The following is a 19,016-nucleotide window of genomic DNA, read 5'->3' as shown; positions in this document are numbered from 1 at the left end:
AAGACAGTCAACTTCATATACCTGCAGGACAATATGCAAGTATTAAAATGAGAAACAAATTGATATGTAACTTGCCATTTTTCAAGCAGATCTACCCAAGAAAAAAAGAGATCACTTGCAACCATGAAGAACGAGCCATATAAAATATTCTATATCATGCAGTCAGTAGCTGTAAACATGCCATACAGTCGATATATTATGGGGTTCCAGAATACCAAAACATATCCTTACCGGTTAAAAACAAAGAAAAAAATAGAAAAGAAACACTCTTACTGGTTAAAAAAACAAACAAACAAACAAACAAACAAAAAAGAAACAAACTTTCCATCTTGAACAGACATGAAATCAGCTGAAGGGCACTAAAGCACTTTAATCTTGTAACATTCTTTTATATTCAGGCCTAATAGACGCTGCCACACTGTGTTAGTGACTTAGACCAGGGGTCCCCAACCCCAGGCCATGGACCGGTGCTGATCCATCGCTGTTAGACACTGGGCTGCACAGCAGGAAGTGAGCAGCAGGAGAGCAGGCATCACCACCTGAGCTCCACCTCCTATCAGATCAGCAACAGCATTAGATTCACATAGAAGCTCAAACCCTATAGTAACTGCACATGCGAGGGATCTACATTGCATGCTGCTTATGAGAATCTAATGCCTGGTCATTTGAGGTGGAGCAGTTTCATCCTGAAACTATCCCCACCCCTCCCCTGCTATCTGTGGAAAAATCTTATTCCACGAAACCAGTGCCTGGGGCCAAAAAGGTTGGGGACCACTGACTTAGACAATGATTTCACGCATGGCACCTACTATGTGTATATTTACTTGGTGTTTCTCCATTGAGGTGGAGAGGGAAGGGCCAAAGAGTGACATAGCACATGCGTCACCATGAGCAGGCCAACCAGGCATCCCACCACAGCCCATGGTGATAGCCTGAGAACAAGGAATGTCACCAAGGACTGTCAAATCAGATTCCAGACATGTGTAACTTTTTCTTGGTCTTCTGATACTGCTCTTAATCATAATGCAGGCCCTCCATCATCCCTCCATCCTGTCTCCAGCTTCCAGCCTTTTCCTCTTTTGTTTCTTTGAATAGAATTTGGCCAGATTAATTTTCCTATTCCCCTACAAAAGATATGTGCAAAGCAGTGGTGGCAGCCAAGCTTCTCAGGTGCAAGGAATCACCTGCTACCTTCAACCACACCAACTATCTCCCCCTAGAATCCTCTCTGTAGCCAGAATAGCTTGACTTGATGCCTCTACTTAATCCTCCTGGGAATTCCCTCCCCTCCTCCTCCCCACCTTTTCCAATTTCTTCAAAATCTAACTCAAATTCCTTCACTTCCATAAAGTCTTCTTCCCTGACTCCTCTAGTCTGAAGGATTCTTCTTTCTCAACAGAATTTGCTGTGGCTCTATTTGCCATGACATGGAGAAATACAGTGCAAGAGAGTAAGGCCACTGTAGAGAAAGAGAAGCTGAGATAGGAGGTGTGGTTTTATGTCTAAGAACCTTTCAATTTTTTTCTGAAGTAGAGTAATGGAAAAATCAATCAATGTTTATATAACTCATCAGCCAGAATGGCTAACTTGTTTTTTTAATTTAAAAAAATGGCAAAACCAATGTTGACAAGAATGTAAAGCAACTAGAACTCTTTACTCCTCTAGACTATGCTCTCTACTCAGACTACCAGCAGAAGGGTGAATTGGTTGATCACTGGAGTATACAACATGAGTGTACACTAACAGAGCTAATTAGCTTACTCAATAAGCCAGCAATTCCAGTGAAGTCATGTACACATGTGCACCAGACAGACACACTGGAATGTCCATAGCTGCACTGATTGTAAGAGCCAAATACTAGAAACAATCCAGATGTGTATTAACTACAGAAATAATAGTAAGGTGAATGAATCAATACAGCGATTTAAAATGCAGCACTGTAAATGAACAGACTCAACTACTTACAACAACGTGGGTAAATCTCACAAAGGTAAAACTGAATGAAAGAAGCCAATCACAAAAGAAACAGCAAAATGCGTAGCAAGGGACACACAGTGGTTTTGAGATTCTGGTCTTGTCTGTTAATTGCTCGGGAGGTTAGTTGCATGAGTGTATTTGTTTTGTGAAAATCTATCAAGCTGTGCGTTTCTGTTAAGTGCAATTTCTCTTATGCATGTTACCCATGTATTATATTTAAGAAGGGGTGTGAAACTGTGACAGAGAGAGAGAGAGAGAGAGAGAGATGCTCCCAACTGGAGAATAAGTACAGAAGGAAAATACAAAGACCCTACGTAATATCCCTAAGCACAGAGTGGGCTGGCTTCACGGCATGCAAGCTGTGCAGTGACACAGGACCCCATACTTACAGGGTCTTGAGCTTTGTTCAATGTTCTTAATTTTTGAACCTGGGACATGCATTTTCCTTTTACCCTGGGTCCTGCAAATTATGTAGCCAATCCTGAGTATCGGTTTATTGCCAATAAACTGATACTATTCCCTAGTATCTGGAATCCAAAACTCCTGCAATAGATCGGAGAGCAAGTCACTGAACTGAATAGACTCAACCTCCAAACACTATAGGATGCCTTTTTCTGTAAACTAGAATAGCAATTACCTTTCTTGCCCTAAAGTCCTAGAGAAGCCAGTTGATTTCAAAGCCCATAGTAAATTCACTCAGGGTGGAGCAGGGGAGGAGTAGGGGGAGGTGCTACCCACCGGGTCCTCTGAGTGTATATTCCTGAATGAATCAGGAAAAGCACTTGGTTCAGCAGGACACTAGAGGAGAGCATTGTTTTCCTCCCTCTGCTGGCTACCACATTTCTAGCCTCTTTTCCTGTCCAGGGACAGATTGATAAATGTGAGAGCAATTGGCCTGCTTATCTCAGCTCCTCCTTCTGCCCTGTAGAGAATGAGCTGCCCTAGGAAAGCTTGATTTCAGCTGCTCCTCCTGGGTCATGGTCAATCTAGCATGGGGAGGGTGGGCCTGCCTTTTCAAGCAACATCAGTTGTCAGGGGCTTCGGGGAGGGATGATGACGCCCAATTCTGAGCATAGTCGTAGACCTAAAGCCATGCTCTCCATCCTGACTTCTGCTGGTACTAAAGTGACATTTAGCTTCTATCTGCTTCTCCTTTGTCTTAGTCCCCAAACTATTCAGAATCTGGGTAGGGAAAGAGGAGCTGTCCAGGTTTCTGATCTGGAAAATTACTGCGCTTTGCCTTCTCTTTAAAAATGGCAGCAGACTCTTAAGAGCACCTACAAAGGGTTCCATGACTATCCCCAAATGACGAAAACCAGCCTGCAAGCTGGCCTCCGCGTGCCTCAAGGCAGAAGGCCCTGTACCTCAGAGAAAACCACCTTCTCCCACCAGACACTAATGAGCTTGCTTCTCCTCCCCCGTCCTCTCTCCTGCAGCTGGCTGCCTTTGGAGAGAGGGATACAACCGTCTTTTCTGGACAGCCAGGCCACCAAGGTTACTAACTCTCCTTCAGTCTTGGGAGTCCAACCACGTGGGCTTCTCACCCAGAACATTATTTTCTGCTGAATTAAATCCAATTCCACTCCCTGAGTTGCACAGCTGACCCGTCGCCTCTATTTTCTGCCTGAATTTTGCTCACAGCTAATCTGCTAAGGGCCCAGGATATTTTCTGGGGTTATTTCACATGAAGGGAAGAGAGCTCTTATTTTCAACTGAGGATAGATAAAATTCCCAGGGGACACCTCAGTCAGCCAACCATTCTGCTGACTTCGGGTAACCAGTTTGGTGACTGCATTCAATTTCAGTTAGCCCTGAGGAAACCTTCTCTTCTTATGTGACAGCAGCAATAACTTTTTTTCCTTCATATGCTATCAACCATCAGAGTTTCAAATATAAGCCATGCATTTTTGTGGCTTGTTCATTTTTGGAGAACCTGTCCCTCGGTGACCGAGTCTATCAAAGGAAACGTTCACTCAAATAATTTTATATCACCTTGTACTCATGCATTCATTCCTTAATTATTTGCTTATTCACTCAGTAAAGCACTAAGCAGACATTCATTCCCCTAACCCTACCAATTCCTCCACAATCTTTTCTTTATGCTTTTCAATGCCTTGTGCATAGCACATCTTCCACAACGTCTTCCTTGATAAAATCCATCCTTCTCTGACCAGAGTCCTCTGATCTGATCGGTTCACTCAGTAATACTGCTTAGTCTGAACCAAACCTCCTAGTACTAACCCCAATGGCTTCCCACACACATATATTAAGCTGTAGTTGAGTCTAGTGATTTTTCAAATGCGGAGGAGAATTGGTGATGAATCATATTTTTTTTTATATGGAGTTTCGCCCTTGTTGCCCAGGCTGGAGTGCAATGGCACGATCTCGGCTTACTGCAACCTCTGCCTCCTGGGTTCAAGCAATTCTCCTGCTTTACGGGAACCCACAACCACCCCCAGCTATTTTTTTGTATTTTTAGTCAAGATGGGGTTTCACTATGTTGGCCAGGCTGGTCTCGAACTCCTGACCTCAGGTGATCCACCCACCTCAGCCTCCCAAAGTGCTGGGATTATAGACGTGAGCCACCACACTCAGCCTGAATCACACTCTTGAGAGCCATTTATAGTTTATAAAATAATATCCAATGTTCTATTACATTTCACATATTTGTATTGATTTTTGCAACAAATTATAAGTACGGCTTGATAAAAATATTCTTGAATTAGAGGGATATAACAAAAACGTGGTGATTCTCAATGAAGCTGTGTCCCTGTGGGAGATGATCAGCCCCTGAGCTGAAGGGTACAGCTTTCTATTAGTCTACCTTAGAAGTATTCATCTTTGTCCCCAGAACAAGGTCCATGTTTTTTTCTTTAAAATCTTTGTTTATTGATAGAGATGGGGTCACACTATATTGCCCAGGCTGTAGGGCGGTGGTTTGATCATAGCTCACTGCAGCCTCCAACTCCTGTACTGGAAGATCTTCCTGCCACAGCCTCCCAAGTAGTGGGATTACAGGTGGACACCAACATGCCTGGCTAATTTTTTATACTTTTTATAGAGATGGGGTCTTCCTATGTTTCCCAGGCTAGTCTCAAACTCCAGAACTCAAGCTATGCTCCTGCCTCAGCCTCCCAAGTCACTGGGATTACAGGCGGGAGCTACCACACCAAACCAGAGCCCATGTTTCATAACACTTTGTTCAAACTCTTTTTCCTATCTAGTATGCCCTCCTCTTGCCTGTATGAGATACCACCTCTTCTTTTCTTTCTCTTCTTTTTGAAACAGGGCCTTGCTTTGTCGCCCAGGCTGGAGTGCAGTGGCGCAATATTGGCTCACTGCAACCTCCACCTCCCAGGTTCAAGCAATTCTCTTGTCTCAGCCTCCTGAGTAGCTGGGATTACAGGCACCCACTGCCACACCTGGCTAATTTTAATATTTTTAGTAGAGATAAGGTTTCACCATGTTGGCCAGGCTGGTCTCGAACTCCTGACCTCAGGTGATTCACCCGCCTTAGCCTCTCAAAGCACTGGATTACAGGTGTGGGCCACCGCACCTCGTCCCCACCTGCTCTTAATGAGCAATTCCAAGTACCACCTCATCCCCTTTCCTGGTTCTTCCAGCTGGAAGTGGCCTTTTCTTCTGAATGTGCCCATAAGATGTCTCATCTATGGCACTAATTGTACTGTGGTAAATATGAACACATTTTTATCCACTCACCTTCCTAACAATAAGTTTCTTGAGGGTAAAAAACTAAACACAACAGGTATGACTTTAACTCTAAGATACAACAAAACACACTTCAATCATTCTTTAAACCAAATTAAATTGGCTCTAAGCCCTAGCACCCAGCAGGAGAAATGTTAAATTTCAGCCATTTGGGCTGCCTGCTTGTATCTCCCCTCTCACCACCACCATGAGACTACATAAGAATACTGCTGTCAGGTTCAAGTCCAGGCTCCAGCCCATGCTGAGGTCTGAAGGGAGTGGGTGGATGAATGGCAGACAGCTAAAAGAACACTCACGGAGGGGTAGCGGGTGGGTGTAGGTAGGTGAAATACAGCTTCATTCAGTAGCTCTCTTATACGGTCTGCTCTTTCTCAGCTGCTTGGTCTGGCCACTCCCATGCACAGCTGCACAGCCAGCTCTCCCTTCAGGGTCAGCAGCTTAACTCTTTCTCTCTGGGCACAAGCGTGCCTGTACAGTGTCAGCAAGGCAATTATACCTTCTATAGACAACAGTGGCTTAGAGCCAAATGATGAGCCTTCCCATGTTATGGCTACATGGCTGTGATAACAAGTGGAGTTATACACCTGCGCTATAAACTCACTGAGTCACAAAGGATGTTTACCCTGACCTATGCACACTTGGCCATGGTGCAGCCATGTTCCTTACAACTGGGCTTATGCAGGACCAAAAAACAGACAGGGTCTCTTCCTTTTAGTAGGGTGGAGTCGGCTCAGATGTTCACTGTCCAAGCCCATATGGTCAGGTTAAAGCACAGGGCTCCATCCCTTCCTGCCTATACCCAATGTCCAGTACAAAGCCTGCTCTCAGTGAGGCCTTTCCAGCCCTTCTATTGGGACAGATGTTTGTCTCTGCCGAATCCCATCTCTTCACCCTACATTTGACATTAACTGCCTCTAGCCTCTGTCTTGGATTCTATTTGGTACACATTTACCCCGCCCCCAACATAGCCATGCCCCAATCTTCACAGGAAAAACCATCTGCATCACATTTGCATCTCCTACCAGTGGCTAATGTAGTACTTATATATTAAGGTATTGAACAACTGGTTAATCATCTCCTGTCCTTTCCTCCTCAAGCCTGGAAGGACTTCCTATAGAACTCAGCCTAAATATTTCTTTCTCAGGGAAGCTGCCCCCTATGGAAACAGGAGAGTTCCCTGAACCCCGACTTGCAGGACCTGTGAAAAGGGTATGGCTCATCTGTTTGGCCGCAGTATGCATTCAAACCCCTTGCAGGAGGGGGAGCACACAGACTGGCTGGTGCAGGAGCCAGGGTGAGCACTCTTTTTTTTTTTTTTCTTTTTCTTTTTCTTTTTTTTTGAGACGGGGTTTCGCTCTTGTTACCCAGGCTGGAGTGCAATGGCGCGATCTCGGCTCACCGCAACCTCCGCCTCCTGGGTTCAGGCAATTCTCCTGCCTCAGCCTCCTGAGTAGCTGGGATTACAGGCAAGCATCACCGTGCCCAGCTAATTTTTTTGTATTTTTAGTAGAGACGGGGTTTCACTGTGTTGACTGGGATGGTCTCGATCTCTTGACCTCGTGATCCACCTGCCTCAGCCTCCCAAAGTGCTGGGATTACAGGCGTGAGCCACCGCGCCCAGCCCAGGGTGAGCACTCTTGGGCTCCAGCCCCATGGTAGCCTCTGGGGGTGGATGCCTATGACTCCCAAAGCCCCAGTGGGCACGCTGCAGTCCTCTTTTAGTTCTGCCATCCACAGACAGCTTAAGTGTTAACCAGCTCAGTGTCCTCTTGGTACCCAGGTTCTTGTCCAGCATCTAGGAAGAATTGGGTCACACATGAACTTGAAGAAGGGTGAATGCAGGGGTTTCTATTGAGTGGTAGAGGCGGCTTTCAGCAGGATGGATGGGGAGCTGGAAAGGGGATGGAATTAGAAGATGACCTTACCCTGAAGTATGGCCATCCAGCAGCAAATCTCCTCCCCAACCATCCCCAGTTGAAATCCTCTCAATGTTCGGATACTCCTTCTGTTTTCTCCTGCTCTGCCATGCTATTCTGCCACTCTTCTGTTCATCTGTTCATGGATCCTGGGGCTTGGGGTTTATATGGGTACAGGATAGGGGGCATGGCAGGCCAAAAGTCAACTTTTGGGTCCAAAAACAGGAATGCGTATTCCCATTTAGGGCTATGGGTTTCCAGGCTTGAGGGTGGGGCTTTTGCTTGGGAAGTGCCCTCTTCTACCCAGTATTTCCCTGTCACCTGTCTGTATCATTACCAGACACTATCATACCACACAGTAACTTTTCCTACCATTATCACAGCCATTTGTGTCATTATTTCCTCACGCTGGTCTGCATCACCAGATGACATGCTCCCTGAGGGTGGCCTCCCTTTCGGCTCACTCTCCATCTTTCCTGCCTAGAGGACTGTTACCAGGTAGCCGTTCTAATGAATCTGACTCAAGAAAAACCTTGCTCCCCTTACCAAAGAGCTGTTTCTCTTCCAGCTATGCCTGTGTTTTTGAAGTGGTGAGGCATGTTGGATGCCACGGGGTGATCATTCTCCCCTAAGGTAAAAGCAGAGGGTCCTGTTTTGAGACACAACTCGTAAGAATCTAGGTCCTTGTCCACATTCCTCATCCACAGTCTGGGGACCCTACCTCACCCTCGTGCCTCAGATCCTGTTAGAAAAATCCTTGTCGCTTTCCATTTTTCCTTCTTCACAAGAGAGATGTGTACAAACCTGAGAATAAATTAAAATTCCCTCAAATATCCAAATAAAAGCCCTTTATGGGTCATTTTCATTTGGGTCCTTTTTTAAATACTAATTTTTTTTAAACAGATAGGGTCTCGCTCGGTTTCCCAGGCTGGAGTGCGGTGGCATGATCACGGCTCATTGCAGCACTGATCTCCTGGGCTCAAGTGATCCTCCCACTCCAGTCTCCAGAAAGCTGAGACTACAGATGCCACATGCCTGGCTAATTTTTTTTAATTTTTTGTAGAGATGGGATCTCACTATGTTGCCTAGGCTGGTCTCAAACTCCTGGCCTCAGACAATCCTCCCACCTCAGCCTTAGGTACACTTTCCTACCACTAAGGCATACACCAATAGGGGATTTTAACACTTTTTGTTGAAAATAGCAAAGAATTTAATATGTTGGACACTCAAGAGCTGACACTATATACAGTAATTCTAAGTGAAAGTGGGATTGATGAGATTTGTCAACTAGCCTATAGGACTGTGAAGAACCTGACACCTAATCCTGATTGAAGATATGATATCATAACTATTTAAAGTAGAAACAGGCCTCACATAGGTACCTTCTAGTAGGGTCTCGATCTGAACTGTCTAATACAGTACCTACTAGCTACCGGTGGCTCTTTAAATTTAAATCCAATTTAAAAAATTAAGTTTCTCAGTATCACTAGTCACAATTAAAGTGTTACCATATTGGACATTGCTACATAACATTTCTATTAATACAGAAAGTTCTAAGGAACAGCTCTACTCTAGGTACCTTGAACACACACCAAGTTGAAAAATGGTCACAGTAGGAGGACTTGTGCTTAAACAAGATCCATTCCATAAATAAGCACTCTTTGGACTAAGTGCCAGACTCTGTTGCACCTGCTTCACACCAAGTGTCTCAGTTAATCCTCACAAGTCGGAAGGCTGGTAGTACATTACGACCCCCTGTGTTAGTCTGCTGGGGCTGCAAACAAAGTACCACAGACTGGGTGGCTTAAACAACGTAAATTCATTTTTTTTGCAGTTTTGGGGGCTGGAAGTCCAAGATCAATGTTTCTGCAGAGTTGGTTTTTTCTAAAGACTCTTTCCTCAGCTTGTCAGTGACTGTCTTCTCCCTATGTCTTCAGATGGTCCTTGAGCGTCTCTGTCCTCACTTCTTGTAAGGACATGAGTCACAGTGGATTAGGGCGCTACCCAGTAACCTAACTTAATTACCTCTTTAAAGACCTCCATCTCCAAATGCAGTCACATTTTTTCTAAGCTACTGTGGGTTGAGAAGACAATTTATCCCATAACATCCTAATTTTTTGTAGATGATAAAACAGACACAGAGAAATTAAACTTATCAGCAGTGCAACCCAAAAGATCTGAGTTACCTGCATGCAACATTACAGTCCGATGATTCCTATCTATCACTTGTGACCAAGAGCACCCATTTGAGAATTGGCTTATAGAGCAGTAGATCCAAAGAAACTGACTTGCTCACTTAGGATCAAATCTGACCCATATCCCTGAGCACCAGCTACACTAGAACCAGCTGAGCAAGCCACATACGGCTGATGCTGGCAGTTCCCTGCCCTCCCAACTTAACACACTGGTGGCAGTGCACACCTGCACCATTCTAGAGGAAGCACACAAGACTTCCCAGCAACATTCATAGTCTGTCAATTACCTCATAGGGTTCAACTGGCCAGATCAGCAACTTTTTGACAACATTTAGTCTCTAAATATAAACATGGTAAGCATATACTGAATAGTATGGCACATTTAGTCACTCCATTTCTTAAAGTCTCTGGACCCATTTATTCTGCCTACTGCTGCTCTGTCCCTTGATGAGATCGATACTACCCATGGGATTAGAGGAGGGTGAGAGTCGGGGCTACCTGACCATCACCCCAGATTGCTTTCTTTACCTAGAACCAGCAGTCATCCAGTGCTGATAGAAAACAGACCAATGAAACAAGTCAAATGACTGACTCCACTCACCCACATGCTTTTTCTTCCTCTGTCCTCGACCCTTTCAGCATAAATGTCTCATGATGCGATGGGCTATAACTTAAAACCCAGAGAGATGGCAATGTGCGTTAGAAATTCCTCCTAGAACCGTGCCTGAGAAGGCAGCTTCCTGGATTGGGAATGAGCACCCATCTCGCTATTGCGTATGCTTGGATTAAAACAATACAGGAATGCCATTGTCATCTAGTGGGATTTTTTGCATTGAAATATGCTAATTACCGAACCAGTATGATGGGCAATGTAAAGCACCATTCTCCCTACAAACATAAAAGTAACATCCAGCCAGTTCTCTGTTAACCATAGAAACCGGAGCAGGAAGAGCATAGGCAATTTACAGATAATTCCAAAGCTTTTCACCAGCAAGTGACAGCAAATGAGCTCATTTTCAGAGGCTTCAAGGCCAATTCTAATGTAATAAACAGAGATAGCAATTGTGTGAATGCCACACACACTATCTCAGCCTGACTTAGGAGGAACCAATGGAAAGCAGCCCAGATACCCATTCAGGCTTGACACGCTGCCACCAAGCCCTCACACTTCATGTTCATAAACTCACTGCTCATTCAAGACCTTTGGGCTTAATGCAAATTAATTAAACTGCCATGCAGCTCATTTGACTATTATTGAGGTTTTAAAATAATTAAGAGTGAAGGCAACTGATTAAACCCTTTCCAAGCTGCTGTGGTAGTTTATGAATTATATAAGTTCTACATTAGTGTGACTCCTCAGTGACTGCAGATTAGCTGGAGGATATTCATTAACATGGAATAAAAGGGCAAGAGGAGCTGTAACCGCCTTTTGTTTCTTATTCCCTGACAGCTTTCCAGGGAATAAGAAAGCTTTCACATTTCCTCAATGTAAAAGCATAAAAATAATATACTTTAATTTCTATAGCATTTTACAAATAGGATAATATGTTTTTTATCCCATTTTATCCTCCCACTAATCCAGAGAGCTTGGCAAGGCTGGGGTTGTTCTCTTTGTCTTATGAGAAAAGAAACCGAAAGCTCAAATAAGTTAAGTGCCTCATACAGATAATAAGGGAGAGAATGTAGTCTAATACCCTGGCCTGCTGACTCCCAATCCAGTATCCTTCCCACATGCCATGGTTTCTCTCCTTCTTAAGAACCATGTGTCTCCCAAAACAGTTCCTTCATTCTTCCATCCCAGATGTCTGAAATTTCCAAAGAAAAAGTTTCATTACTTTGGCTTAAGGCAAAGATTCCTGTACTAAAACAGAGAAGTATTTTTCCCAAGAGACAGAATAGAAATATTTTTGCCGTACTCTCTTCTTACAACTCTATTAAAACCCATTAAAATGTTTTCCCCATTATATTGGTTTGGTACTTAGCGTATTTCAATGCAAAACATACGTACAAAAAAGATCAAGAAAAATTTACCATTCTCAAGAAAGTAAAGAAACAAGCACAAGTCCAAAACATAAACTATGAAGCACACCTGCCCAAAACCGTCAGATCCGAGGCCAGTTGAGGAAACATAGTGAGAGCTAGACTTCATAGAATATGCAGATTTTCCCAAAAGCAAGGATCACTAGGGAAGAAATAACATCAGTCTTCCATAAATGCTTCCAGAGATTTTTCAAAATAATGAGTACTTCCTAGCTCATTTTATAAGGTCTTGATATCAAGACCTGATAAGGGACATTACATGAAAATTCTTTACTAAAGTTACCCATGAATCCTAAACATAATGCTAGAATTCAAAAACCCACAACAAAGTATGATAAAAAAGAATTCAACGATATATGAAAAACATAATACATTATGACCAGTTAATTCCAGAAATACAAAGGTAGTTTAACTTTTGAAACTAAAATGATTCATTGTATTTACATAAAAAGAAAAAATTTTTTCAATGGGTGCAGAAAAAGGTTGATAAAATTTAACATTTATTCATAATAAAATCTTAGCAAACTAGGAAGAGAGGTGAACTTCATGATATGATACATGCTATTTAAAATAAACCAGAAGTGCATACTATGCTTAATGATGAAATGTTGAAAGTTTTCCCTATGAAAATGGGAATGAAACAAGATTGGAACTTATTAACTACTGTACTAGACTAATATAATAAGCCCATTAGGTTTACACTGTACTGGATTAATCTAATAAGTCCAGTCTAATAAGGCAAGAAAAAGATTAGAAGAAGAAAAACTACAGTTATTTGCAGGAGACATAATTCCATATGTAGACATACAAAATAAACTACAGATAAATTATTAGATTAATAGATGGGCTTAGCAATTAGGCTAGAAAATTATCAACATATAAAAATTATATTTCTACATGCCAGGAACAAAGAATAAGAAATTTTTAAATGTTTTAATTATACTATTTGTAATGAAATCAAAAAAATCAAATGCCTAAGAAATAAATCTTGACAGAATTATGTGCAAGATCTCTACACAGAAAACCCTAAAGCATTATTGAGAAAAACTAAATAAAACTGAAATAAGTTGAAATACTATGCTCCTGAATTAGAAGTTTCAGTATTATAAATGTGTCAATTCTCCCCAGAGTGATCTATAGATTCAATCTCATCAAAATATCAGCAAGACTTGTGTGTGTGCATGTGTGTGTGTAATTTGACAAACTGTTTCTAAAACTGATAAGGCAGTGTCAAGTACCAAGAATACCCATGACAAATTCAAAGAAGAGCAAAAATAATATTCACTTTTGAAGATGTCAGGACTTATAATAAAGCTATAGGAATTAAATCAGTGTGGTACTCATGCATGCTTATAGCAGCACTAATTGCAGTTGGAAAAATACAGAACCAGCCCAAATGTCCATCAATCAACAAGTGGATACAGAAATTGTGGTATACATATATACCATGGAATACTACTCAGCCAAAAAAAGGAACAAAATAATGATATTCACAGCAACCTGAACGGAACTGGAGACCATTATTCTAAGTGAAGTAACTCAGGAATGGAACACCAAACATCATATGTTCTCACCTATAAGTGTGAGCTAAGCTATGAGGATACAAAGGCATAAGAATGATACAGTGGACTTTGGGGACTCATGGGAAAGGGTGAGAGTGGAGTGAGGGCTAAAAGACTACACATTGGGTGCAGTGTACACTCCTCAAGTGATGGGTGCACCAAAATCTCAGAAATCACCACTGAAGAACTTATCCCTGTAACCAAACACCACCTGTTCCCAAAAACCTATTGAAGAAAACAGCATATGCAAAGAAAAATACTATCTGGAAGCACAACTGGCATAATAAAAAACTAAACATCAACTAAAATACATCAGTGTGGTACTGGTGCAATAAAATACAGATAAATAGAATGGAATAGAAAGTCCAGAAACAGACCCACACAGTATGGATACTTGATTCATGATAAATGGGGCACTGAAAGCATGGGAAAAGATAGTCTCATCAATAGGTACTGCTGATCAATCAGATAGCTATCCATATATGAAGATATGAAATCTGATTCCTACCTCACACCATGCAAAATAGTTAATACCACACAGATTTTATATATATATATATGAAATATAAAATGATTAATCTTCTAAAAGATAATGAATAAAGTATCTTTGACCTTGGAGTAGGCAAAGAGATTTCTGAAAGGGACACAAAATCTATTAACATAAAGAAAAAGGTGATAAATTAGACTAAATTAAAAATAAAAACCTGCATTTATCAAAAGATACTATTAGGAGTATAAAAAGCCAAAAAAAATGGGATATTTTTATAGTATAAGTAACTAGAAGGGACACATATCTAGACAACATGAAAATTCCTACCAATAAATAAGACAAAGACAATCTTATATAGAAATAGACAAGACATTTGAATGAGAACTTCACATAAATGAATATTTAAATGACCAATCAACATATGAAAATGTGACCAGATTCATCAAAGAAAATGCACATTACAACTACAATAAGCTACCACTGGTAGAACTTTCAACATGATAGAATCAAAAAACCAAACAAAACCAAGTGTAGACAAGAATGTACAGCAATAGATGGAAGAAAAACATTTTGCAATATCAACACCTATTTATGATGAAAAAGATTTTTCAACAAACTAGGAACAGAAGGGAACTTCCTTAATCTCCTAAAGGGCACCTAAGAAAAATCTAGTATCATACTTAATGTTTAAAGACTAAGATCATTCCTACAAGATACAGAACAAGACAAGGATGTCTACTCTCACCACTTATATTTGACATTGTACTATCGGTTCTAACCAAGGTAGCTAGGCAGACACATGTTTTCAATTATTTTGGATACATGCTTAGGAGTGGAATATTGGATCACATGACAATGCTGTGTGTAAGCTTTTGAGAAAAACTGCCAAACTGCTTTCCAGAGAGGCTGAACCATTTTACATTTCTACCAGCAACATATGGGGGTTCTTATTTCTCCACATTTTTGCCAACTTATGCTATTTTCTCTCATTCTAGCCATCCTAATGTGTGTGAAGTGGTAACTCATTATAGTTTAATTTGCATTTCCCTAGTGACTAATAGGTACAACTTTTCATGTGTTACTTGGACATCTGCATATCTTCTTTAGAGGAGTATCTATTCAAATCCTTTGCCTTTTTTTTTGTAGGAGACCAGAGTTTTATTATTACTCAAATCAATCTCCCTAAGCATTCAGGGATCAGAGTTTTTTAGGATAATTTGGTGGGTGGGGGAAGGCCAGTGGGTCAAAAGTACTGACTGGTTGGGTTGCAGATGAAATCACAGGGAACTGAAGCTGTCCTCTTGCACTGAGTCTATTTTTGGGTGGGGGGGGCCACAGGATCATATGAGCCAGTTTAATCAACCTGGGTGATGCCAGCTGATCCATCTAGTGTAGGGTCTGCAAAATATCTTAAGCACTGATCTGAGAAGCAGTCTAGGGAGGGTCAGAATCTTATAGTCTTATGGCTAATTTGTTAGTCCTACTAAGGCAGTCTAGTCCACAGGCAAGAAGGGGAGTTGTTTTGGAAAAGGGCTGTTACTGTTTTTGTTTTGTTTGTTTTTTAAGGAGTCTTGCTCTGTTGCCCAGGCAGGAGTGCAGTGGTGTAATCTCAGCTCGCTGCAGCTTCCACCTCCCAGGCTCAAGCAATTCTCCTGCCTGAGTCTCCTGAGTAGCTGAGATTACAGGTGCCCACCACAACACCTGGCTAATTTTTGAATTTTTAGTAGAGATGGGTTTCACTCTGTCAACCAGGCTGGTCTCAAATTTCTGACCTCAAATGATTCACCCATCTCGGCCTTCGAAAGTGCTGAGGATTACAGGTGTTAGCTACCACATCTGGCTTGTCTTTGCTTTAAACTGTAATAAACTTAGAAATTAAGTTCCTCCCAAAATTAGTTCAGCCTATGCCCAGGAATGAACAAGGACAGTTTGGAGGTTAGAAGCAAGATGGAGGCTGGGCACGGTGGCTCACGCCTGTAATCCCAGCACTTTGGGAGGCCGAGACAGGTGGATCATGAGGTCAAGAGATCGAGACCATCCTGGCCAATATGGTGAAAGCCTGTCTCTACTAAAAAAAAAAAAAAAAAAATACAAAAACTAGCTGGGTGTGGTGGCATGCACCTGTAGTCCCAGCTACTTGGGAGGCTGAGGCATGAGAATGCTTGAACCCGGGAGGTGGAGGTTGCAGTGAGCCAAGATTGCGCCATTGCACTCTAGCCTGGTGCCTGGCAACAAAGTGAAACTCTGTCTCAAAAAAAAAAAAAAAAAATGAAGCAAGATGGAGTCAGTTAGGTCAGATCTCTTTCACAAATAGTTTCTAAATTCTGGATAAATCAGGTAGAGAGAAACAAATACGCTCCAAATTTTGTTCACAGGAGTGTATTTTACTCAATTCTTAAAAACTGTAAATAGCTCAAAAGAAAAGTTTTTCTGGCTCTGGAAAACAAAAAGGATCAGCAAGGTTTTAAGCATAAAAGTCAAAAAAAGATTACTTCAGTTTTCTATTACTTCGGATTAGTTCAGTCCTTTCAGTTCACTCCTGTACTGCTTGATATTCATTAATATTTCAGGTTTCCATGAGAGTCTATTCTAATGTCACATTCTCCAAAATTATTAGAAATCTGCATTCAAGAGCACCTGTCAAAGTCCTACTGCTGATGACAAACCACTTCTGAAGAGGATCAAAAGAAGACAATTGTCTGTGTATGACAAAAAAGTCTTAGGACAACCATTATTAAAGCCACAATTGACTAGGAATTTTGGTTACTTCTGTGGCCAAAGTCATATCAAAATTATAGGCATTTCCCATAATTTTGGAACTCATAGCAATAACATATTTATACAAATACAGTCCAAAGAAAGCTGCAACATTCCATATTTGGCAATTTTTTTATAACAAATAAGCCAAATGTGTCATTTTTTGACTTTATGGGGCATAATGTCTAAAAAATCAGGTCAGAATAAGACATTTTATAATTTGATTTTGCAAAGTTTGTCAGATATCAAAAGTTTAAAACACTGGATATCATAAAATAGATTCCCAGGTAACCATAGTCATTCATTTGGTCAAAACTTTAAACAATAAAAACCTTTATTATGATAGAGGACTTAACTTTCCAAACAAGACTCAAAGATAGCATGAGGCCAACTGAATCTGTCTCTTTTCTCACTTCTCCATTTTCGTGTGTGTGTGTGTGTGTGTGTGGTTTACTCAAAAGGCAAACAAAAATCTTTCACTGTTTCTCAGTATTACACAAAAATATTTTTTCACAAGAGGAAACAAAATTTCATGTTTGTATTAGTGCATCTTTAGTGCTAAAGCTAGCTTGTAAATAAAATTTTTTAAATCTGTCCAGTTTTTATTAGCTTGACCATAAGGTAAGATTTTCATAAACTTTTTAGAACCCAGTACAATTTTCTGTTAAACAACAGATTAATTTTCTAAGAAAACCCTGTTATTTGGGCACCTGAACTCAGATTCTGGCCCCACATCAGTATGCTTTCATTTGACTGTTCAACCTACAGGAAAAAAAAAAGCTAAATAATCCCCTTCAAATCTTAGCCTTGCTCATATCTGCATAACTTTCTGTACAAGATCAACCCGCCATGAACCCTTTAACTTGCCTAAGACTTCAGTTTTATTTTAACTTAAAACAATCCTTTATCCCTGTAAACTACACACAAAAAAGTATTGCCTTCTCATAATCTTTTGCCAAAACACATTCTACTTTGCTTATCCACCTTGTGTGTAAAACTGTTTCTCCAGTAGTCTCAGTTATATGTTACGATGTTAACTCTTAGCAACTTTTATTTTTGGTGAAAACCTGAAAAGTAAGCGATATTTAATCAGGTGCTAGATATGGAGCCTAGAACATCAGAAGTGCAGGTGAGTTCTGACTCTTTCTAGCATAGCTAGGGGGTATGGCTAACCCCACATGTTCCCAGACCTTATCTAGAATCTCATGCTCCAAAATAGGTAAACTGAACTATTTTCAAAAATGAAAGTAGTTTATGATCTTAAACCATTTAGCAAATCTGATACTGACCTAAATTTAGGCCCAATGTCTAAATTTTGAAGATGATTTTATTTACCAATAATCGTTAAAACTGTATTTCTGAATGATTACTAAAGTCACACGAACGAAAGGCATTAGTGTTTCTATTTTTCTGACAAAAATAGGACTTAAATGCTTACTTTTTTAAGCCAATTAATCAGAGCTCTTTTATATGGAAGCATCATATACATAACACGTATAAATACACAGAAGATCTAGTTGTAGTAAGATTTTTCATTTGCCAGTTTCTTAATTGGATTACTGATTTCAGAGTGAAGCCCTTGGAGGAACAGAGCCAGGAAAGCATGCAGTTTCTAGAGCCTAATGAGGCAAAACTGGAAGGCAAACACAGATCCCCACAATTAAGGGTGTCATTTCATACTGGATCCTGGATCCCCAAAAAGGAGGGAAATACTACTGGAGAAGATAGTGTCCTGCTTCTACCGTGCATTTAATTGCAAGGCAACTTGAAGTCAATCAGCCCATTTTGTAATCAGCCCATTTTGTATTCAATCAGCCCATACCCTACAGGAGTCTGCTTCTCAGTGGGGATTGGGGATGTTTCCACACCTTTCAGATGGCCTAGAGCATGCTTCTCTGAACCAAGTGTGCAAAGATCCAAGTATCCCTCTATAACTGCCATTAGCCATCCCTTAAAGTATATTTCCTATCGAGTTATTACACACCAAGGCTAAAAGCTCTCCCATAATGCAAAGTAAATTTTTGATACCCCCAAAAGTCAAAACCATCACATTGCAAAACAGAACAGAGGCTTAGATTTTGAGAGAGTTCCATTTTCTTTCAATTCCTGGGGTTCTATGAGGAAAACAAAAGTTTTTCCAGAATGGGGTCTGTGGTACTTCCTCTGTTTTTCCCCAGGAATCTCAGGCTGTTAGTAATTATCTCAGGTTCTCTCATGTGGGCATCAACAGTGGCAGGAAGACAAAAATGGAGAAAAACAATTGTCAACTAAGAAGAAAAATTTTCAGAAAAACCTGATTCAAGAAGAGGAAAAAGATAAATCCTTCTTAAATACATATAGTTTGGATATG

This window comes from Aotus nancymaae, unplaced genomic scaffold (genome assembly GCF_030222135.1).
Source record: "Aotus nancymaae isolate 86718 unplaced genomic scaffold, 86718_ANA_hifiasm-v0.15.2.pri h1tg000029l, whole genome shotgun sequence".
Classification (NCBI taxonomy): Eukaryota; Metazoa; Chordata; class Mammalia; order Primates; family Aotidae; genus Aotus; species Aotus nancymaae.
This window is presented reverse-complemented; position numbering follows the sequence as displayed.